The sequence below is a fragment of the Rhinolophus sinicus genome, linkage group LG06 (genome assembly GCF_036562045.2).
Source record: "Rhinolophus sinicus isolate RSC01 linkage group LG06, ASM3656204v1, whole genome shotgun sequence".
In the NCBI taxonomy this organism is placed as follows: domain Eukaryota; kingdom Metazoa; phylum Chordata; class Mammalia; order Chiroptera; family Rhinolophidae; genus Rhinolophus; species Rhinolophus sinicus.
The window spans coordinates 91,982,450-92,006,086 of NC_133756.1; the positions used below are offsets into that span (position 1 = coordinate 91,982,450).

The window sequence follows — 23,637 nt, forward strand, 5'->3', positions numbered from 1 at the left end:
AACGAGAGATAAATACCTCCCAACGCAGAGGGATACAAGAGAATGCCTCCCTCAAAATTTCAACTACACTCGTCTGAAACAACTTCTAGGAAGAGAAGGTCTAAGTCTGCTCTAACTACCTGGTGTCCTAAGATGATAATGAATTAAGACGTTTATCCCCAAACAAGCACACTACCTGCCTTCCACCATATTGGCAGCTCCAGTTAAGGATGGTTGTCAAGCTATGGCACAGCACGCTCACACTGCAGAGATGCAGAACAATGCCTGGATGCCTGCCCAAAACTGGTCTCGCCAAATGACAGACTTAATTTATGGTTCCAATCTAAAGCTCACTGGGGGTTAGCCGAGTCTTTTTCCTAGTTGGTGTGGGAAAGGGATGAGATTTGGAAAGCTCAAAAGCACGGGGTTTCCATCTGCCTGTGTAGAGCAGAAAGGTTCACAAATATATTCTTTAAACTTGATCTGAAGCAAGCAAGCCTGCGAGGTCTTTCCTGAAATATTCATAAGGTGTGTTACCGAACTCGCCACTAAGCGGTTGAGCAGAAACACGGTGAGTAGGTGCAGCCGGCACCCACACTTAGAAAAAAGGCACAACAGAAAACCCCACCACAACACTCCACTGTTTTGCTTTTAACAGCTGTCGGCTGTCGCTCCCCACTTGCCTGTTTAATTCTACCTGCCAGGAAAGAGAGATGCTCGAATTAGGAGTTTCCCAGCAGTTGGAGGAGGCACCGCACTCAGTCCCCTCAGAAAGCTCCTCCCGGCTGGTAGCGCGGATGACCCTCCAGACCCGCGGCCCGCCAACCCGCAGCCCTGCACTGCCCGGGGGTCGCGCGGTAAGGGGACCCCAAGACCCGGTCCGGCCACTCGCCTGGGCCAGGCCACCCTTCGTCCCCGCTTCCCATTTTGGCCTGTGCGAGGAATGTCTCCTTCAGAGCCCTCGTCGTTCAGTCGCTAGGTGACCCACGCCGGGGCCGAAATGCACACAGCCTCTCGCGCCAACCTGCAGCTCCGCGGGTGTTAATTTTGGGGAGAGGCGGGGGGGGGGAGTTACGGTCCTCGGTGACCCTGAAGCCCCTGCACTGAGGCAGTGTGCACTTTCATTCATGTCCCCTCCTATATTTCTGTTGCGCCCCAGACGCAGCGCCGCTCGCACGGTGCCTCACGTCTTCGCGGACACCTCTCTCCTCTCCAAGGGCATTTGCCCCTCGACTCTCCGCTCCTCCTGGAGTCTCCCAGGCACTGCCACTCACCTGGACTCCGGAGGCGGAAGAAAGCTCAGCAGGTCCTAGCATGAGGCAGTCGGGTCTCCATCTCCGCCTTCCCCAGGCGCTTGGGCTGCGCGCTCCGCGGCGGCGGTCAACGCGGTCCGCCCTGTCACGGAGGCTGGACCCGGGTGGCCGCGGCTGCCGCACAGGCTGCGGGCGGGGGAGGGGCGGGGGCGGGGCAGGAATCTGGGTCGCGTGGAGCGGAGCAAGCCGGGATGCAGCCGGGGAGGCCTGCGAGGAGGAGGCGACAGCGAGCAGCCGGGGGAGGGCGTGCAGAGGTTTCCCGGGGAGCACGACGCGGGCGGCGACTGAGCATGCCCAGTCCCCGGGCCCCGGCCGGGGGCGCGGGCGCGGTGCTGCCGAACGGAGCGCTTTGCGGGAGTCAGCGGGAAAGGGTTAAACCTGCGGACCCGGCGGCTGTGGACAGAATGCCGGGAGTTGGCTGCAGTGGCCCAGTTTAACTGCTCCTGGGTCAACTCCCCCGAAGCACAGGGGACTGGAAGATGGTGAACCTCGGACGACCTGTCAGTGGGAGTCCGGAGTCCTGGAACGAGAGCGCAAGGTGTGTTCCTCGCTCCCTCCCCAGAGAATTGTCCAAGTCAAAGTTTTTTTTTTTCCCCCAGCTTAGCCCCAACCTCTACACTCTCACCGAGTGATTCCCCGGATCCAGACACCTACCCCTCACCTGCCTCCCTGAGCCTGGGGACCTCCCCCGCAGAGATGCCCAGGCAGCCCCCACCTTGCCCGACTCCTGGACCAGTCGGGTCAAGTTCTCAGAGGGCCAGCTCTTCAATTAGGTGTAATTAGAGATCATGTCAGTCTTTCCAGGTCACATATCTGGATTTCAACCAGGGCTTCAGAAACAATAGCTTCACCCCGGGGTTAATTATAATGGATGAATTATACACAGTGGTCTGGGCTATTTGGGAACATTGCTTCACAGTGCAATAGGACTGACCCAGAACTCACTTCACACACACACACACACACACACACACACACACACACACACACACACACACGGAGACCTGTGCCTTGCTTTGGTATTGTATTTCATGTTTGATAAAGAACATTTTCTCTATATGTAATAAAAAACCTTATGTTAGGACAGCATAGCGTCAGGGAAAGGGGATGAACTTAGAGGTCGGCCTTGATTTCAGTGTAATTTCCCACAGCAGGTTACCTATCCATTCTGCACCTCCGTTCCCTCTTCTATAAAATGGAGGGTGACGGTCCTTGTCTCTCTAGGCAGCTGTGAGGATTAAGTGAAGCAATGTCTGCAAAGCATCTGTTCCGCAGTAGTAGATGTTCACTAAATAAAAGTCTGCGTAGGTTCCATCTCCACTATTCCGTTTTTATGAAAGGTTGGTTAGTGATAATCCTTAAACGGTGAACATTTATCGTGCTCCCTCCTCACATTAAATAACCTTAAGCCCTTGATCTAATTTTTTATCATTGCTAAAAGCATTAGCCACTATTACCTTTTCTTGCAACTATCCAGTTTCTTCATACTTCCTTGAATAAACCTCTTGGAAAAAGCTGGACTAAGGCCATATATGGGTCCTCTTTGGAGGGAAAAGCTTTTCAGGAGAGAATCACTATGGGCAGGTTTATCCACATGACAAAAGAATTTCACTCCATAGTCTTTTAAAAGTAATTTAATTTACTTGCATCCCCTGTGGTCCTTGTTTCGCAACTATTCCATAATGTAAGGTATAGCTTGTATGGAAGGAAACTTACTTTCCACTAAGTACTCCACATTTTAAAGTTATCAATGTTCCAAAAATAAACTTTTCATTTTCCCCCAAACTTACCATGTTCTTCATAATATGTTGCCTCTATTTATGGGGTTCCACCCTTTCTGGAATACTTTCCATTCCACTTCACAAAGGCCCAATCACTCTTCAAAGCTCAAATGCCCCCTTCTTTCCGAACGCCTCCCCAAACTTCAAGATAAGAGTTACTGTTCTGCTGCCCTAGCACCAGGGCATACTGCTATCACAGCACTTATCGCAGTTGATTGTTATTGTTTAAGCAATGTAAAACAATTTACTGAGCAAGTATTATGTGCAGAAATTGTTTTAGGTGCTGGGAAAACAACAAGGAACAAGACAGACAAGCTACTTGCCCTCATGGAATTTAGAATCTGTTTTGAAGAAGATAGGCAATAAACACCTAAACACTAGATAATCACCAAGGACACAAGTATTTTGCTTTTGGTCTTTGTGTTATTCATTGAGTTAATCCAGATGGTCTTGATTTATTCTTCCGAAAACATCAATAAAAATATTAATACTGGCCCTAGGCCAACTGAACTATTATAGATGGACATGGATCCCCGCCAGTCTGTTGCTGAACTAGTGATTTTTACTCCTTTCATTTGACCCCCTGTAGGTAGGTACCTGCAAGCCATATGATGAATAAAAGCTGATGGGGGAAGGCCAGAGAGTTTAATCCCCACACCAAATTACATCCTTTCTCTAACCTTAAGAAACAGCATTTCCCCAATGACCAGATTCAACCTGAACTCCCAGATCTCCTGCATCCCAAATATCTGTTCCAGGATCATGTACAACTCCAAAATCCTCACCTTCTTACCACTTTTGGCCTCTTTTTATGTCAATAGTTATTCTCTGTTGTATATCATTTGACTGCTTGGATGTACCTCCTGTCTGAATAACTTAATCTTTTCTCTTTGTTTTTCTTATTGTCTGAGTGTGAGACGACTTGGCACCACTAAGAACCTACTTTTTCAAAGCATATTTGTGTACATGTATTCCATAGCAATTAGTGAGTCTTGCCCTGTTTAACATTTAACTCCAGCGCAGTACCTCATTAATCCTTGTATTACAGAACTTAGTAGATAACCATGTTAACAGATTCTCAATAAATATATTGTGAAATGAATGAATGAATGTATACAAAGTCTCAGTGCTTCTTGCTTCCTCAGACCAGTTTTCTTCTGATTGGTCTTCTTATTAACCCTACGATTTGGCTTAGTTTTGTCCTTTCCTAGTCTACTAATTTCCCTCCAGTCACAAATCCACAGATTTCTACACTTCAGGGTCCACAGAGCATTGTGGAAGGAAATCTTAGCCATAACTCATTACAACTTTGTCTTTTAGCTAAAGCCACAACCCATCATCTGTAAGCCAGTGTCACTATTTTTGTCTTTAGTCCACAGAAACTATCTTTAAATTTGTTTTCTCTTTTCCACCTCTCCCACCCACCATGCTTTTTACAATATATATCTGGTTCTCCCCACTGCACCAGAGGAGACCATCAAGTATCACCCTAGGAATTAGTTCATTATTGTAAATATATCCTCCACACCCTTTCTTTCCTCTTCCTCATCAATCTCAGCAGAGTAGATACTTTTTATTCTTGAATGCTAGTCTATACCAAAAGACTATTCTCTTCCATCTCTAGTCCCTCTTTTCCAGCTATCCCCAATTTCTCTTTCTCTCAACCACCTTCCATATCTAAACATACTGAGAGTTTGTTAGGAAATCTGACTTGACCCTTATTCCCTTTTAAGATGACTAAAAAGAAACTAGCTAGTGTAAAGCTCTCAGGGGTCCTCTAAACTCATTGGTTCTTTCCCATCTCCAGGCATTTCTTTTGTGCTTTATACATCTGCCAAGTCTGTAGGCACACACAGATGTGTGACTTCATGCTCTGCTGACCTGAAGTGCCTTTCCTAAATATCCCCATCATCAAACATCTTTTGTCTTTTACAGTTCTAGATACTGTTTAAGGAAAACTACTCTGATGTGAAGCTTTGTTACAGGCAAACAAAGCATTCTGCATCAGTTAATAAACACTGGAAAAATACAACTAATAGACAATCTAGTAGGATGACATATAGAGAGGTTTATAAAATTTCAGGTAATAGACTTGTCGGGAGACTAGTGTATCTTTGGATTAATCCAGGAAGTCCTCCTGGGCTTCCAAACTGGCAGGGATCCATGCCCAGGTAGTTTGGAAGCAATTAGTTGTTTGAATGAAGGAAGTAAAGTGTTTGGTGACATTTGCTAGAGCAATGTTACCTAATGTTAAAGCACCAGCCTAGAAGTTAAGAGACCTGGGCTTAACCTCCTTCAGTTTTATCTCTAACATGAGGATGATAATAGGAACATTTACTTCATTGTGTTGCTGACAGGATTAAATTAGCAATGATTTGTAAAGAACTTGGCCCATTGAGCTCAATAAATGCTAGCTATGAATCCAGCTGCGTATTTCTGGATAAATAGCCTATTTGATAGATTACCATGAGATCAACAGAGGGGGTAGTTAAGAAACTAAGGTCACCTGATGTATCATTTAGAAGTAATGAGTGGAGAATCCACAGAGGAGGAAGTTGTGCTCTAAAGCTTGCCCCAGTTACAGCAGGGATGCTGAGGAAGACCTCGGAGACGCCGTGCTCTGTCATCTACCTGGACTCCACATTGGCTCATTACAAGTGACACAGAGTTTGGATCTTTTCCAGACATGTGGCTATGCTGCTTTGCTCAGGAGGTATCTCATTGAACATCATCCTTAGGAATTTATTTGAATAAAAACTTCCCCACCCAGAGGTTTCTTTCTTTAGCAAGGTTAGATTGAGCAATGGGCAGGTGGAATTTCCTGCCTGGATCATTTTGTGGGTGGGGTGGAAGTCACGTCCCATTTATTGATTTTAAATCAAGCTCTGGTCTTAGGTGTTGTGACTTGAAGAATTGGTAGTAGGAGATGTATGTGTTGTAAATATTGGCTTCATAATGAAACTAGAAACCTCTGGACCTAAAAAGTATCAGGCCTTATCTCATTTTGCTTAATTGTTGTATAAAGTTTAAAAATTAATATAAGGCCATTCTGTTTTCCATGTCCAATGGACATGGATCCCCGCCAGTCTGTTGCTGAACTAATGATTTTTACTCCTTTCATTTGACCCCCTGTAGGTAGGTACCTGCAATCCATATGATGAATAAAAGCTGATGGGGGAAGGCCATAGAGTTTAATCCCCACACCAAATTACATCCTTTCTCTAACCTTAAGAAACAGCATTTCCCCAATGGCCAGATTCAACCTGAACTCTCAGATCTCCTGCATCCAAATATCTCTTCCAGGATCATGCACAACTCCAAAACCCTCACCTTCTTACCACTTTTGGCCTCTCTTTATGTCAATAGTTATTCTCTGTTGTGTATCATTTGATTGTTTGGATGTACCTCCTGTCTGAATAACTTAATCTTTTCTCTTTGTTTTTCTTATTGTGTGAGTGTGAGACGACTTGGCACCACTAAGAACTTAGGGAGTTCTAGGGAGTTATAGGCCTAGGGAGTTCTATGTACAAAATTGAAGTGGCAGTTAGATCCAGTATGCCTATTAATATCTATATTGATAAAATTATGACTGGGATTAATCATCATCTCTAAGCAAAGCAAACCAAATACTCTAAGACTCTGAGACACGCAGCTGTAGCAGTTCTCGAAAGATGATTTAGAGAAGGCTTTCCAGGGACTTAAAGACTGGTCCAAAATGCAATTCATTTAATGATTATTCATTGAGCACCTAGTATATATAATGTACTATGCTAGACATTAGGGATACAAAGATGGATAAAATACTGTCCATAATTTTGAGGAACTCATATCCAGACAGAAGTGCAAACACACACACACTATGGGCTTTTTCTCCACGTTTGTATCCAACATAAAATTAAATCTGTACTAAGCCTCCTCCTCCCATCTCAATCACCCAGTCCAATTCCTCTGTGCCTTGTTTCGTTTAAGATATCATCCCCCCATGACAATGCAGGTCAAAATTATCTGTGAATCCCAGTGCTCAGGAACCCACTCTTGACAGCCAAGTCTAAGGGAGTTTAATCTCCATAAGCTGTCTGATTCTGCAGCAACCCAAGAGCAAGAAAGTGATGTCAGACAACGTCATGAATATTTTGTGACTGACACTGTGGATGATGCCCCTACTTGGAAATTTTGGCCTTTACTGATGGGCAACCTCTAGGGTAGGGGCATTGATATTTAATAGGTGGCAGTATCTATACCAGAATATATGTTTCAAGGAGCAAATTTACATGTTTGAAGGCTGTTTGAAGAACAGTCAAGTTTAGTAGATGGGACAAAATTTAGGCCTCTCTGGGTCTATGAAAACCAGGCTGTGAATCAAATTAAGAAGCTATGAAATTTCTTCCTGGAAGTTTATGTTACTTAGGTTGGAGTGAAACCCTTTGGTGAAGCTCTGGGAGGACAAGTTATTAGTTTTGATACCAAGCTAAACTTTGAGGACAATTCAAGATATTTATAAAAAAGACATATTTGCCATGGACAACAAATAAAAAATGCATCTATTGAAAATTCAGTCACCAGATAAGACCTTGAATACATAAAACAAAATGGGAACACCACTTGCTTTGTGAATGGTACTGGACTAGACATTGATCCATATGACATAAGTTCCCTTAATGGTCCAAACCCACCCAACTTTCTGGATCTCAGTAGTTGTATAAAGGAAGTTCAGGTGAATTCAATATTTAAACTGCTTTTGGCTCATCCTAAGGTTGAAACCATCCTCAACACTGTTTTAGGTGGAATGGTGAAATTTGCTGTCATTGCTGATGGCATCATCAAAGACTGAGGAGAACTCAAACTCATGGCTCTGGTGGTCAAGCGTGAAGAAGTCAACATCCAGGAGTCTCAGAACATAACAACATTCAGCTCCCTGTCACTTCTGGCATTGACTTGGAGAATGAAGTCAAGAAGGCTGTGGCCAGATGGCAAAGGAGTCATCCCTTTTCTAATCCACTGGGGTCAGAAGTCTCATTTCTAGAAAAAGGGATAGTTCACATCACTAGGAAGAAAAGTTTTCCATTTGGGGGGGAAAAAAGGGTGAGTGAGGATCAGAAATCATTTTGAATATCTTAAATCTGTGCTTTTATTCAATAATAGGTATCTAGGCAGCCTAAATAATTCTGATTCACAAACAGTTTTCATTAAAAGAATGGTCTGTTTTCTTACATTATCTTCATCATGGTAAACCTGCCACTAGACAGCAACTTGCTGACTACTTTTGGGAGTAATCTATGTGGCCAGACAATGTGGATATAGTGAAAAATCTCTGAATCAGGACTTAGTTTATTTAAGAGAATTCTGCTGCATGGTAGTCAGACTAATAAAAAATTAGAAATAAAAAAAATCAGGCAAAATTACATTTAAGACAGATGGTTTGGTTATATTAAATAATTGAAAGGATACAACTGAACCATTGTAACAAATAGCTATTACATAATATACCATTGTTACAAGTTTCTTATTCTAACACATGTTGTGAATTTATGGGGTTGTTTTATTCTAAAATATTTTCCAAGGAAAGATCTACACATATACCCCACATATTTATTGTACCATTTGCCTTCATCTTAAATATACTACTTACTTCACAATCAACATAAAACCTAAAAGGCTTACTTGTGTCTATGGAGCAGAAGTTTTCATTTTTATTTCAATACTGGAAAATTCTGATTCTTCTGAAAATCTATATAATTAATTCATTTCAGGTGAGAAAATGAAGATTAAGTTTTAGATGTTGGTGCCTTCCTTTTATTTGTTTATTTTTCAGAATCTACAAGCTTGTAGACAGAGGGGAAAATGTAATAAAGTGTGGCTTTTCCCATGATAATTATCTATGTAGACAGAAGGGAAGATTTTGATTTAGATTTTTAAATTTTGGTAAATGTTTTCAGCTTTGTTCACTACTTTAAGACCTATGTTTTATGAGCTATTAGCAGAAAAATTCTGTACTAAGAAGTAAAAAAAGTAATCTTTTTGACTATGCAGTTATTTTAATAAACCAAAAGCTACACATTTCCCCTGTTTTCCCCAGAAAATGTGTTACCATATGTATGGAGGCATTTCTCCTACTAATTTAATATGCTGACTGAAAAAGATGAAGATTGCCATGCCATCCTGTCTTCATTCAGCACTTATTGAGCGCTGTATGCTAGTTCTGGTGGGCAATGGCAATACGAAGATGAATCTGGAGGCTGCCCTCAAAAAGTTCCCAGTCTGGTAGCAGGAAAGGTCATGGGGACACTTAATGCAAGAGAGTTAAGTGGTACACTGGAGACATGGACAGATTTCTGATGGAAACCCACGGGAAGGGGTGTGTGATACATCTTTCTTTAGTATGTCCAGGAATTTTCTACACACAATAAAAATATTCCACCGAAGAGCCTGTCTCCTCTTGGCTTAGTGGCATGTCACTGCAGTGCCCTGTTACTCATGCCATACGGGTATGCAGGTCATGTAAAAATCTGTTGCTTTACATTTCAAGGCATCATGTATTTTTGCATGTATTATGGAGTCAACAATGTAGAACAGCCTGGAGTGATGTGCTATGAAAGTCTGATTTTTTTAGCTCCTGAAATTCCACCTAACAGCTGGAATTTAAATTTCTTTTGTTACTGTAGGAAGGGCATTTCTTCTCTGAAACATCTCAGAAACTCAAAAACATTATTTATAAATTCACACTCCATTAACTTCCTTCACTTGAACAAGCATTTCTTGTGTCTGCTGTAACTAAGACACACTTTTAGAGGGGATTCCACATATTTAGGTCCTAAACATTAGCTGTAGCTCAAGGATAATAACAACACCCAGAGATTATAAAAAAGTAATGATAAAAATAACTAATACCTCCACATTCCTCTCCCTACGTAACAGGCACTTTATTTATTAACTCAACTAAAATGACACGGAGGCTCTCACAAGTCTCTCACTTAATTGATTTCTTTGGACATGGGAATAAAGGCAATGAGAAATTGTGTTTGAATGTGTGAGGAAATAAAGTTCTCTTTTGAAATCCCTTTTTTATATGCTAGATCCATTCAGCCAGTGTTTCCTTCAGCCAGTACAGAAGCTGCTACAGATGGCAGGATTATCAACAATTTTTAAAGGCAGAGAAGCAGCCAATGAAAACTGGGAGAACTTTTGAGGCTTAGGAGCCACAAGAAGGTGAACCAATATGTCTTTTTTTATTTATAACATCTATTCTTTTATGAAACTAAAAAGCATGCTTTAGTTAAAAAGAACAGAATTCAATTATATTTTCCTGTTCCCTGTTCTGCTCTTGTCTCTAAAGGGCTGAGATACTGGAGTGCCTCAAATATTAAAGCAGACAAGTATCCTAAAATAAGAAAATGGGGAAAAGCATCCAAGAGAAAAATAAAAATTGCCGCAGGAATGCTTTCAAAATCCCAATGCAGAGTCAGCTTCAGGTGAAGAAAGTGAGTCATGAAATTTTCTACATCCTTTTTGTTTTTGTTGTTATTAAAATGGCAAAAACCCATCAGAAGAGTTGCTGGTAGCTCAATATTATTAGAATATAATTTATAATTTTGTGGTTGTGTTATAAGCTTGAACTAAAGATACTTTCTTGTGTGAGTGAAGAATTTGTTAATAAATTTCTAGTACACATAGGTATAGGGAGAGTGCCATCAAAATTATGGATGGTCTTTACATTCTAGTTGAAAGTGGTTTTCATCTAATGGGAGGACCAGGGCCAGGAATACTTGGAACAGTAGTTTCGCATCAGAATCACTGGGGTAACTATTTTCCGAATAAACATGCCAGAACATCACCTCAGCCTAGTGAATCAGAATCCTTGGGGGACGGGGCCCATGTATATGTTCTTTGAAAACTCTCCCAGGTGACTGTAATGCACACAGCTGATTAAGAACCACACACTTTGGTAAACCAAGTTCTCTAAAAGCATCAACTGCAGCTCATTTGTTTCCTATTTTATTACGCTCTTGCAATAAAATAATAAAGTTCATATGTTGCCCCAGATGGAAGCTTCTAAACAGGCCTATTGTGAATAGACTATGATGTGATTATTTCCTTTCTTTTTCTACATGAAACTAGTGCTTTACTAGCACATCAGCAAGAACATTTAATAAGTACTCCATAGAGAGAAGCAATGTTTACCATGAACATTTATTAGGCTGTGGTAGGCATGGTAGGACCACAAGAGATTGAGCCAATTCATTTACAAAAGAACATGATGTAACAGACAGAAATGGGGGGAAAGCCTTAAAGCAAAACATTTTTAAAAAATATAACAACCGACATTTACAGAGCCTTCCTTTGTGCCAGGCCTTATGCCGAACGCTTTACTTGTATTATCTCATTTCATGCTCATCACAACCATAAAATTGTGTTCTATTATTATCTCAACTTTAAAGATGAGAAACCTGAGGTATAGAAAGACCAAGGTCACAAAGCTCTCAAGATTCCAGGCAGTCTGACTGCAGAACCCACATTTGAACTATGTACAATGGTACCTCAGTTTTTGAACGTCTCCGTTGAAGAACATTTCGGTTTATGAACGCCGTAAATTTTATGGATCTATGGTATCATTAGATAGTAAAATTCATGCTAATTTTGCAGTTTTAGGGGTTGATTTTAAAAGCCTGGAACGGATTAATCCATTTTGCATTACTTTCTATGGGGAAACCGTGCCTTGGTTTTCGAACGTTTCAGAACTCAAACAGTCTTCCGGAACGGATTATGTTCGAAAACCGAGGTACCACTGTACTACTTTATGTGATATTGTCTCTCAAAGACATACTAATGGACTGCTATTTGGTGAGAAGGAATAAAGAGAGCAAGTTTTATTCTGTGTTTTTTGTTTTTTTGTTGTTTTTACTAGATTGTTAGTCAAAGGCAGCCCCATACGTAGTGGCAATTTGGGATTATTTTAGAGAAGGAGCAAGAGGAGTGGACATCTCCATATGCCAAGAGACCATACATACCACCTTCTCTTTGATTCTTCTTGGTCTCCTTCTCTCCTTTTATCTTTTCCTTTTCCCTTCCTTCCTACCACATTCCTTTTCCTTCTCTACTGCTTAGGCCATTGGTCCACAGACATCACCCACAAAAATTTCTTAGCATTCTTGAGATCCTTTAGGTATAAATAGGCAGAGGGGGGAAAGGCCGAATATTATGCCAGGCAAAGGAGGACGAGTAAGAAGTACGAGGTAAGAATGCTATAAGGGGAGCCTGCCCAGTGGCTTAGGCGGTTGGAGCTCTGTGCTCCTAATGCCGAAAGCTGCTGGCTCGATTCCCACATGGGCCAGTGGGTTCTTAACCACAAGGTTGCTGGTTCGACTCCTCGACTCCCACAAGGGTTGGTGGGCTCTGCCCCCTGCAACTAACAACAGCAACTGGACCTGGAGCTGAACTGCACCCTCCACAACTAAGATTGAAAGGACAGCAACTTGACTTGGAAAAGTCCTTGAAGTACACACTGTTGCCCCCCAAAAAAGTCCTGTTCTCCTTCCCCAATAAAATCTTTAAAAAAGAATATATATATATATATATATATATATATATATATATATATATATATATATATAAAGTTTTATTTATTTATAGAATGCTGTGAGGGCAAAGAAGGAAAGAACCATGGATCTATTCAAACTGCGTGGAGGGAGGGGCATTCCAAGTGGCTCTCTCAACAATTAGGACACAAATTAGATTCATAGGAAGATGGAGGAAAGGGAGGTGCCTACACATTTGAAATGACTGAGCTGAGAAGAATGAAATAGGTATGTAGTTAGATGCAAACAACACAGCTGTCTTTTTTGCATCTCTGCCAAAGTGGGAGATGTCACCAGAGGCTGGTAAGGGTATAGGGTCACAAAGCTTTTAGACTGGGAGGGACCATTACCTAACAAGACACTTGTTCCACATAGTAAATGTCAATGGAATTACAAAACCACATCCTGTTAGAGTGAAAGAGACCTTTGAAATAATCTAGTCAGGAAATTTTCAAAAATTTTAGCCACAGAACCCTTATACATGACCTTCCACTGTGAACCCCAAATGTAAACCCAATGAAAGCAGATCTACTGTCAATACATGGACATGGGCCAGTGTCCCTCTCCTCTCCCTACTCCCACTGTGCACGGTGACTACCTGAGGCAGAGTGTCATGCAGGGTGACAGGCAGGGTCTCTTCTGGGGTCTCTAGTCCCGCTCCCCGCATAAGAACGCAGGATATGGCGAAGCCAAAAAGGAACACCCATGGTGCCATAGGTAGGGGAGTCATACCACTATAATCTTGCTGGCGGCTGGGTTGGAGACACAGGAGGCAGGAGCCACATGATCCACAACCCGCCGTCCACTTGTCTCTGCCAACCAACCTCACTTGCTAGCTGCAATCTGCCTCTTTGCAATCCACAATCCACACTCCGCGATGCCACGCCACGCCACGCCAGGACGCCACACCACCACGTCACTACACTACTACACTACTCCAGGACACCTTTCTAGCTTAGCCATGGTAGTTATATCAGTGACTGATGGCTAACTGGTAACAGCCAACGGCCAACTAGTCACAGCTGATGCCCATCTAATACCTGAGCCAGCACCTTTCTATGTGAGGCCGAGAGCCTGGAAACTGCTCTCTGGGGCTCTGTCCCCACAGTGAGTCTAAGAAACACTAAGCCTCAAAGGGACACAAGTTTAGTCTGACTGCCCCATTTTACAGAGAAGCAGTTGAGGTGCAGAAAGGTGACAAGACTTGCCGGAATGAAATACTCCTCTCACTTGCACCCCCACGTAGTGTGTTCTCTGCAGTACCGTGCTGCCTTTAGTGAACAGCATAAATCAACAAATATATATGTATTAGCCCTATTTATGCACAGTACTTGATCCTGGCTGCTGTAGTGTAGGATACGAAAGCATAAGCTGTGGTCTTCAAAGAGTTTAGAGCTTAATTAGGGAAACCTGAATTAATGTAAAAGTTGAATAGCTGGAAGGGACTAGGAGGTGGGACCTACTTGACTGCTGTAGGACTGGTCAGACCCCACCGATCTTTGTTCCCTGAGGGTTTGCTTGCTTCCCACAGTGGGTGCCTTTTGAGCACACCTGGAGTCCCTTGATGTCTCACCTGTAGGTTCAAACCTTCCCCAGCTGCTTCCCCCAGGAGGGATTTAAAGCCCCTACAGGGCTCCTCCTTACTGCTCAGTCTCAGATTTAGGCTGTGAGCTCTGAAGAAATGCTTTCTGCCAATTGCTACAGAGCCCGTGTGGTGGGAACTGGCCTTCCCAGAGAAGCAAGACCCTGCTTTGCTTTGGTGAGTTCTTCTTCTAAGGAGTGGACTTGGCCTTTAAACTCTGGTGACTGAGGCTTTTTACCTCCTGGTGGACTTCCCTACAGATGCTTGCTGGAAATTCCAAGAATGGACTGCTATTGGATTTTTTTTTTTTGTCATCGTGATATGTGATGACTCTGCTACCTTATATTGCTTGCATGTCAAGTACAAGGCTGCTGCTTTCTGGATGTGTTGTTTCCTGGTGACACCGGTGGATTGATGTCTAGTTCTGTGTAGTTCTACATCTTCCATTTGGGTTTAGGCAGAACTTGCCAACAGTGGCTGAAGAGGTCCTGACCCTTCTTGCTGGGGGCTTCTGGCCTCAGCTGCTACCAGACTAATTGAATGTGTTTGTCCTTACCTGAGTGCATATGTATCTTTTAGGCCTTTATGTCCATTAAGGGGTTGGGGAGTTGTTTCTGACAGCCTGTCTTGCATATAGGAACATGAGTGGATTAGCATCCTCACCTATGCCTTCCAGGCCCTGCGTTCACCCAGGTAATACTGTGGCTCTGGCATCCAGACCGGGAGTTGCTGGAGCAGAATGCTGCTCCAAGGCCTTCCATCTCGTTCCTCACTGAGGAGGACTAACTGTTAAAGACCAAGTATATGGGACATGTCATCACAGTGTGGCCCACCTCACTGACAGTTTGACATGTGCAGAGGAGTTACAGATGTCCTGTCTAGCTATTTGGTATGGACCTACTTTTTTCTCATTTTCTAGAGCCTAGAATCTAGTCGTGGACTCTTCTACTGATCACATGAAAATCAGGCTGAAGATTATTTGCCTCAAGGGGTAAGCAACCTGCTGTGTGAGTAACAGCCTCCACGATAGCATTTATGGGCAGGACCTGACCAGTTTGCAGGGAGGGAAACTGATGATATGAGAGAGAAGCAGTAAACCAGCTACGTATTTTATTCTATGCTAGAAGGCCTTCCCCAGTGGAAACGGAAGTGCTTCACAGCAGAGAAGCTCAAGCCCCAGCAGTTTATAGCAGACCTGTCAATTGTGTCAACCTTGGCTAAGTCTTTAGTGATAGGATATTGGCTGGAGCCTCAATCTCTAGTTTCATATAGGACCTGCCTGCAGGCACTTCCTTCTAGCACATGTGCTGGCACTTATTTGGCTTGGCATAACCTGACGCCACCCTAATACACCTGAGTCTTGGGCTTTCCTTTGAATGTGGTCTCTTCCATGGTCTAGGGCCTTGTCGTGTGGAGACCAGAATTCCATAGCTAATGGACAAAGTTCCCAATCTCCCATTCAGTGTTTTGGGAGCAAGGAATGTTCTCACCATATTTTTTTATGGCCCGAGGGCTTAGAGCATGGTGTTCAAAGTCTGAAATTTCTTTCTATCAGACTTCCCTTGGAGGCTCTCTTGCCCCATTTTTGTAAGAAACAAATCCCGGTTACTCTGGCTGTGGAGTGCTCTGATTTTGCCTGCCTACCATTCTTTATCTTCGGACAATCTGCCAAAAACTTGTTCCAAACCTGGTCTAATGAGGAGAGTATGAGCTTCAATCCTGATGTGAAAGAGGAGACTTGAGAGGACTGTTTTGGACCTAGCGGGAGCTGTCCTGAGGCTGTGCGGTGCATCTGATGCAGAGCTCCAGACTCATCTTCATATCGCCATTGCCCACTAGAACTAGCAAATTTACATTTTTGAAGTCTATTTTGAAGAAGTCAAATTTAGTAGATAGCACAATATTCTTGGTTCCCAGTTAGGTCGCTATTTGTTCTGTGACTTGTGGCTCTTTTAAAGCCTTGTTCAACTTTCTGCTTCTTATTGTAGTGCTTTGGTGTGTTACTTCTAATTAATTTTTCTTGGTATAAACTGGGCTGATTTTTCAGTGACCCTTTGCTACCAAGGCTTGGTAACATCTGCTCAGTACTCCTAACCTTTGATTTTAGTTTTCAGACTCAGATTTGGACTCTGAACAGGAGAAGCCTGGGATCATTTCAGTGACGTGGTACCTCCTAAAGGTCTTCATATCAACCAGACGTCTTTGGTGATTCCAACTCGAGGCGGGATCCTGATTTCCAAGTAGTAGAGTGTTTGCTCAGGATGCCTTCTTCTAGAAGTTCCTGCTTCCACTGCTGCCATCTCCTGGTCAAAGGTGCCTGCTACACTGGAAGGAATGTGGCTATGAGCTTACTGTATTTCTTTAGGTCCTAGACCCCCATTTCTTTAACAATTTTAATTCCTTTTGTTTCCTGATGAACATGAAGCCACTGTCACAATAACACTTACATTCACTGGACTAAAAGAGCATTTAAATCTATGGGAGGAATCTGTAATAGAGGGGATGACATAAGTAATCTGTCAGAGACTCATAAACCCCAAACAATTATTTTGACAGACATGGAAAACATTTTTTTAATTTGAGATCATGTTCTACCTATATCAGCACCTCAATAATTCAACTTCACTAAGTTTCTTGTTTCAAATGATTTTTCAAAGCTATCTATTTCCATTATGGTGTGTTAAATTTCATGAAGAGTTCCATAATCAATGCTAATCAATTATTAATTCCTCATCCTGAGAATGTCAACAGGCTTCCTAGAGATGTTGAAAAGTAAATTCTAGGTCCAGTTAACTTCTTATTAACTGCATGGTACCCTAAGCCATGATTTCGAATAGGTGAGGAAAATGATGATAACCAATCTTATTTTTGACACTGTAAGTTGGAACAACAGAAGAAAACAAGACTATGCTGCTTGTCTTTTTAAAATTCTTAATATAGCATCTACACTTTCAAGTAAGATTCTGAACACACTATTTTTATTGAAGGTTTGAAGTTATACTGTGTAAATTATTCTTGCATGCACTTTGCTTAAAAGACGTAACCATTTAAACAAAACATTTTTCATGTTTGTCATGTCTATATTTGTCTTATAACACTTGAATAGATTTCAAAATATATTTTAAAAAGGCATTTTCTCTGCAACTGTGTCCCTTGGCATAATGCATGCAATTGGAAGAGGGACTTTGAGTTAGTGACTCCTGCCTCTGTCACTAACTGTGTGATCTTGGAAAAGTGGCTTAACCTTTCTGAGCCTCAGATTCCACATTTGTAAAATTAAGAGCATAAAACTTACTCCTAGGGTTGTTTTTGGTATTGTTAGTATTAAGTAATAATGTATGTTAAGTGTTTAGCACTTTAATACCTCACTAAAATGAAGTTGTAGATAGATATATTTTAACTTATGAAATGGAGCCCTTTTTATTCATGTGAGAACACAGACATGAATGCAAATCACTCTTAAAAAATATCTCCTACTTACGTGTACTTTGTCTTTAAGTCTCAGTTGCTACATCTGTAAAATGGGATACGGACATGCTGATAATTAGAATTGTTTTGAGACATAATTGTATGGGTTCTTTAATAATTTGTTAATCTGTGTGCTGCATCATATGACTTCTTGGTCCCTTGTACCTTATAAAACTAAAACATTTCACCTAAAATACAAACCCCCAATATACTAGAACCTAGGCAGTTTGTTACTCTGGGGCAGATTTTTAAAGAGTTCTATGTTGATGAATAATATAAAATATTTTTCTTCAATGACTGAACACTTGCAAAAGCAGTAGGATTGCTTGGTAAGTATGCTAATTGCTGGGCCTGGCCACACAGATTTTGAAACGCATACTATAGTTCATTGGGGTTCAGGGACACTATTAGAACTTATCATTGCTTTTAGTTGACTGTGTCTAGTGGGGTCTGGAACTGTGTGTTTTTTAACGAGTTCGCCAGTGATTCTGATGCAGCGTGTAAAGGCCCATCCTCTGAGATGCATGCCTTAGTGCAGGGGACTCGAATGTGCAGTACGCACAACTCAGGTATCTGGAAGGCTGGGAGATTCTAGGTATAGTTTCATCTAAAGCAGGTTAATCTCCGCTCACATTTAGTACACTGGAGCCTTCATTAGTCTGCATGTCTGATTGTCAGTCACACACTTTGAGAGGAGCTGTAAAAGAAGAGTGGGAGTACACAGGCAGGGGTACTGCCCCTGGCACCTTCCTCTGTTTGCTCTAAGCAAGCCATCACTTCTGTGCCTGGTAAATGCTTATGTAATCCAAACGCTATGTTTGCAAAATGGACAAATGGTTAGAACATTCTCAGTTCCCTACAGTGGAGATGCACAAAGAGAATTCAAGCACAAATAACCAATAGAATATGCCAAAATTGATACTTCTTGTATGAGGTCTTAGTTAGCTGCTATGTAAGTAAAAGCTAAGATCAACTAATCAGATCTAACAAGAAGTCTACTCCCCAAATTACAAATGATCATGAAAATTATATGAAATATGGATTTACATCCAGTATACTTAGTGATGAAGCTTGCGCTACTGAGGCAAGCATCGTTTGTATTTTGGGGTCTTTGAGACATTAATGATAGTATGAAGCCATCAAACTCATTAGATATTTTAAAATGAATTGTTTATAAATTTTAAAGATTTTTTTTCTTGTAGAGTTAAGGGAAACATTTTTAAACATTGATTCGTTTTTTTTCATAATCTTTCAAAATCTACAAATCCCAGTCCTCTGGTCACCCCAAAGATTTCCCTGCACCAAGTTATCTATCTCTTTATTTTCTTCTGCTTGAATGTTGCAGAAAAAAAGTTATTATGAAGTAAGCAGGTTTTCAACCTCAATAATAGATAAACCTGTTTGGGGAGGGGGTAATGCTTCACAGCTAAATATGTTTTGCGACTGACCAAAACACAGTTCTTTAAGCAGTTTCATGCTCTGCATTACAAATTAGAGGCTGGTCCCTTTTTCCTTCTCCTCCTCCTCCTTTTTTTTTTTTTTTTTGGTTACTTTGCCTCTAATTACTGCATGGAATACCTTCACCATATAACTTGTAAAACTGCAAACTTTTCATTAAGTTTTTATCATCATGGCATGAATAATGCATGGAGTCCTGAAATGTCACAGTGAACATCAAGTGGTTTTACATAATGCAGTCATGCTGGAGTTTCAAGAAGCCAGAAATCCAGGAAAGCAGTAGAGAAGACAAAAGTTTGGAAAGGAAATTTCATATAAATTAGTCATTTACCCAAGAGGGATAAAATCAGTAGCAAAAGAGTAAGTGGAGACGAAAGACTGAGAAATGGTATTTTAATCATAAATAGGAAAAAACAAAACAAAACAAAACTAGTACACTTACCACTGGGGACAAGTGGGGGAAAAAACCAGAAGGTAGCCAAAGGAGGGGGAGGGCAATTTGAAACCTCATTATATAGGAATTGAATTTGAAACTGCAGTGAAATGGTATCACCTTTGGAACCATAGTAAAAATATAAGTTTTCAAGGACTGTTGGGAACATTTTCCATTTTTTCTGATTGAGCCATCTTGGAGTAGAAGTATAACAGCTATTAGAATTCTACCTCTGAAGGCTTTGTTGGTTGAGGAGAGTGCTCATCCGTCTAGCATCCCTTTCTCTTAGCTTTTCCGATAGACCATATTATAATCCAGCCAGATGGTATTCAACCCCCTAATGAAACATCCTGTTAATTGTTTAGCCAACAGCTATTCTCCCGTTTTTCTTGCTAACATAACCCTAATTGTTCTCCAGATAGTATAGTCTATCAAGGTCTCTTGATTTCAGGGAGGATGGGCCTCACCTCAGCCACATGGAGTTAATCATGACTGGCCTAAAGCAGTCAGGGCACTTCTATTCCCTTTACTTGGTGATTGGTCTGGGGTAAGCATGTGTAATAGTTTTCTATTGCTGCTCTAATTAATTAGCACACATTTATCATTTCACAGTTCTGTAGGTCATGAGTTTGGGTTGGCTCTGAGTTTCATAAGGACAGAATCAAGGTGTCAGTTGGCCAGACTCCTACCAAGATGCTCTGGGAAGAACCTGCTTCCAAGCTTATTCAGGTTGTTGGCAGAACCAATTTCCTTGTGGTTGTAGGACTGAGGTCCCTATTTTCTTGCTAGCTCTCAGCTGGGGCGGCCCCTAGCTTATAAAAGTCTCTCTCCCGTCCTTGCACGTGGACTTTGCACAACGGTGTGTTGAATCCTTCACACTTGGAATCTGACTTCTTCTGCTTGACCTCTTTTGCTCCAGCCAGTGTAAATTGTTTGGCTCTTAAGAAACTGTGTGGTTATATTGGGCCCTTGGATAATTTAAGGTTTGTAAACTTAATTACATCTGCATAGTCAGAGGTTCCCAGGACTAGAGTGTGGATACATTTGTGGGCCCATTTTTCGGCATATGATAGTATGCAACCCATTTGTGATCAAAGTAACAAGGGAGAGTTCACTGGGAGCTTCATTTCCAGGATGAAATGATGGAGACACTGCTCCTTTTTTCCCAGATAGATACGCTAGTATGGGAACAAGATGTCTGGAGCAGGAGCAGCCACTTCATAACCAGGAGACATCAAGAGTGAGGATAAAAAGTTAACATATCAAGGATGGTAGAGCAAGAGACTAAAAAGCATCTGGGTTCTAGATGACATTTCTGAACAGCAGAACCAATGCCAGTGATTGCTTTTGCCTGATAGCTTGTCATTTAAGGAACAATATTTAAGCAATCAGACCAGTTTTCTGTCACTGGCAACTAAAAGCAATTCTAAATGATATGTTGCTCCTAGCCTTAATTTCTGGAACTCTACTGTGGGACAGACTTCAACTTTTCCATGATTTAAAATGTAGTGTTGGCTAATGTGATTACATTCATTTATACTGTGATTCCTAATACATGTCTTCAGTGGTGGTGCCAATCTTAGCTTCACCTTCAGACTGTGCTCAGGATTACAGAGTGCAGGAAGAGGGTCCAGCGGTCAGCAAACTATAGCCCATGAGACAAATCATGCAGGCATAAGGCAGGGGAGCTAAGACAGGTTTTTACCTTTTTAAAGGGTTGTTAAAAACAGAAAGCCAAAAAGGAATATATGATCAGAAACCATATGTGACCACAAAGCTGAAAATATTTATTATCTGGTCTTTTAGAGAAAAACCTTGCCAACTCCTACACTGTCACACAGAGGACTCAGCTATCATGAAGCTGAGAGTAGGGTTTTACTAAGGAAAGAGTCACTAGGTCAGCATTTTATACCTTTGAAAAATTATTATAGATCACCATGTAAAGCTTTTGGCACAGGTGACGATGAATTCTATCTTCAAATTAAATTTCTTTCCAGTTCACTATTTAGTGAATTCCTATTATTACAAGATTATGGAAGACACTGGAGTTACATGATAAATAAAATAGGGTTTGAATGTAGCTGAAAACCACTTTAGGGAGTCATCTTCTCAGAGAGAAAAGGTAAAGGCCTGTATAAAAAAGATTGCATGCAAAATTTTAAATGTGTCCACCTTTTTCTAAGGATACAGAGGCAAGGATAGACAGCACATTGTTGGAAATTTGGGCCTGTAATTCAGGAGCGGAAGAGTAGAATAGGAATGAACAACCACTTAACAGTTACTTTATGTATGGGAGTTAATTATTACATCAATCCCAAAAGGTAAAGGCTGTTTTGCAGTTTCTACTTTAGGTCATACTCTGATGCCCATATTGTTTTCACTAAACTAAAATGCCTCCTAAATGGAAGCCAAGGGAAGAAAGGCAAATCAGGCCTGAAGATAAAGATTAGGGAATGATTCATAAATATCTTTAAAACTCTGGGAGGCAGACAGGGAAAGACTGTAGAGTAAGAGAAAAGGGCCAAATACAAAATCTGAAGGATTGCCTGTATTTAAATGTGGAACAAGGGAGGAAAGCTAGTGAGAAATTCTGAGGACAAGTAATCTAAATGTGTGAAGAGAACCAGGAGAGAGTAGTTTCACTGAGGCTAAGAAATTCAAAACTTTTAAAAGCTTCAGTATCTTCAAATAGGATGGTACAGAGATGAAATAAGTGAATTTGGCAAACAGGAGATAAGGGGATATTTTACACTGTTGTCCAATTTGGTAACCACTAGCCACATACAGCTATGTAAATTTAAATTAACTGAAACTAAATAAAACTAAAACTTCAAAATGGAGTTCCTTAGTTGTACTAGCCATACTTGAAACGCTCAAAAGCCACATGTCCCTAGTGGCTACCGTAGTGGACAACTCATATTATAAAACATTTCCATCATCACAGAAAGTCCTATGTGAATTTGTTTTTGAAAGTGCAGAAGCAAGACCGCACTGAACATGTTTTTCCTTATCCTCTCTCCTGCAATGTCTGGTGGATCTGACCTCTTCACTTTTGCTATTCAGTTTTAACTTCACTGTCTTTTTCCTGGACTATTTCAGTGGTGGCCTCTCTGCCTCCCAACTTCTGTTGTTTCCTCCTTCTAACCTATTCTCCATAAAAATCATTCCTCTACTCAGCAACACTCTCTTGTCAGTGCCACTTTTCCTGGCCAGCCAACCTTAGCTTTTATTGACAGTCCACTGTGGTGGGAGTGTGGATAGGGGCATTTATCAGCACTACAGGGAAGTAATTTCCTCCCCACTCCCGAGTTTCCTTCCCTGCACTTTATATAGCTCATAATCCAATATAGGCAGAATGATTATTAATACATTCACATCACACAAATAACATTAGAGCAGGAACAATGGCTAATCATTTCCCTCTCCTGTGTCTTTCCTGATGTTACCAAATCTTTTTCCTTTCCCTCTGCCACTGCTGTGTGCCAGTTAGTAGTTTGTTACTTTTCATTTCACCACTGCAACAGCCTGTTAAATAGTTTTCTTACTTTAGTCTCTCCTCCACCTTCCAAGAGAAGCTCTGGCCATATCATTCCATTTCTTCCAGGGACCCCCGTAGACCTGCAAATTATTATAGTCTTCTATAATCTGGCGTGGCCCACCTTCTCTGTCCTACTTCTTTAAACATTCTTCCACTCTGTGGTACTCACCATTCCTTTGGCACGTTCATGCATATTCGCCTCCCTCTTTCTCGTCCATGCGATGTCATTTTTCTGACCCCAAAGCCCACTCCCATTCCTCTAAGATTCAGCAGAAAAGATGCACAAACAGCCCAAAGAGGGGGGCATTAGTGATGGACCGAGGGGCATTACTGACAAACCTGCTTTACTGTGTCCATTTAGGGTGCTACCTAAAATAAGCTGCACTCCCAACCCTTACTATTCCCCCAAATAAGACAACCGAATTTTCACTGTAACAGAGAAAGGTTTACAGCCCAAAGATTCGGCCAATAAAGAGTGGATACAGAGTTTTGGGAGGCGAAGAGGATTGTGGG

At 41.6% G+C, this 23,637-nt stretch overlaps 1 protein-coding gene and 2 long non-coding RNA genes across 7 annotated transcripts in view; 1 reads left to right on the top strand and 2 right to left on the bottom strand.

The window, feature by feature from the left end:
- Positions 1-1,393, bottom strand: part of ELMOD1 (ELMO domain containing 1) — a 68,765-nt gene extending 67,372 nt beyond the window's left edge. For all 4 annotated transcript variants that reach the window (XM_019715712.2, XM_019715711.2, XM_019715710.2 and 1 more), the window contains exon 1: positions 1,254-1,393. The gene's annotated coding sequence lies outside the window, so the exon portion shown is untranslated. The remainder of the gene's footprint in view (positions 1-1,253) is intronic.
- A 306-nt stretch (positions 1,394-1,699) lies between these two features.
- Positions 1,700-9,094, top strand: LOC141572194 (uncharacterized). The gene is made up of 2 exons (XR_012497408.1): positions 1,700-1,830; positions 7,855-9,094. It is a non-coding gene; the product is annotated as an uncharacterized LOC141572194 (long non-coding RNA).
- LOC109436849 (uncharacterized) lies at positions 7,957-23,604 on the bottom strand. 2 transcript variants are annotated; one of them, XR_002136162.2, is made up of 3 exons: positions 23,294-23,598; positions 16,398-16,552; positions 7,957-8,092 (listed from the first exon to the last, which is right to left on the bottom strand). It is a non-coding gene; the product is annotated as an uncharacterized LOC109436849 (long non-coding RNA). The 2 variants fall into 2 exon arrangements; XR_012497407.1 differs by having other exon boundaries at positions 8,002-8,092; positions 16,323-16,552; positions 23,294-23,604.
- Positions 23,605-23,637: the final 33 nt, after the last annotated feature.